The following is a 1,045-nucleotide window of genomic DNA, read 5'->3' on the forward strand; positions in this document are numbered from 1 at the left end:
TCAATTCAAAGGCAATCAACAAAAACAACAATTATTTGAACAATTATATGAACAATCCTACTTTCTATAGTGTCTTAATCCTCACGTTCTCTTTACGGAGCTCTGCAGGTAGGACCTCTACTTGTCCATCATTTTGGCATTTAACATATCAATGGCATAGCTTTCAATAACACCACAACCCATAAGTTACCTCAGCACAGCAAACTGATACACAATTGCAGTACTTTTAGAACAACGTATACTCATAATACAACAAACTGACAATTTAATACTGCTCCTTGAAAAGCAAATCAAATTTCACACAAGGCCTGGCTTCTGGATCCAAACTGCTTTAAATAAGAGGCCCCAGTCCTCAATCAGCTATTAGTTACAAAAGTCCATTTACTGGATCCTAATTTCTTTAAATAAGAGGCTTCCAACCCCCAATGAACTGTTAATCACAAAGGCCTGACTCTTAATCAAATAAATTAAGTGTGGTCAAGATCCCAACTGCTTTAAACAAATGGCTTCTAGCCCTCAGTCAGCTGTTAATCACAAAAGCCTACCTTCTGGGTACTAATTGTTTTAAACAAGATGGAATCTACCAGTATTCTATAGAAGAAATACAATCTCCTCTATTTAAGATTTAGAATACTCAAAAACCTCATGAAAATTCACCATAAAAGAGGGAGTAAACAGAGATTTTGAGGATGGCAAAAGTTCAGGTAAAGTTTTGATACTCTGTGTGTAGGATCACTGTGAGTCCATTTTGACTCAATGGTACATACTCCATTCTCACAATTTTGCTATGTTTAAGCCCATTGGTGTAGCCACTGTGTCAATTTATCTCATTGAAGGTATTTCTCTTTTCCTTTAACCCTCTAATTTTCCAAGCATGATGCCTTTCTTCAAGGATTGGACTCTTTCAGTAACATGTCCAAAGTATATGTGATGAAATATCATCAATCTCCTTTCTAAGGAGCACTTTGACTGTACTTGTGGCCACAAAACAGATTTATCTAGTCTTTTGCAGTTTAGGTTTATGCATTATTCTTCACAAACACAA

This window comes from Elephantulus edwardii, unplaced genomic scaffold, assembly GCF_000299155.1.
Source record: "Elephantulus edwardii isolate Elephantulus edwardi_28Jun2011 unplaced genomic scaffold, EleEdw1.0 scaffold00136, whole genome shotgun sequence".
Classification (NCBI taxonomy): Eukaryota; Metazoa; Chordata; class Mammalia; order Macroscelidea; family Macroscelididae; genus Elephantulus; species Elephantulus edwardii.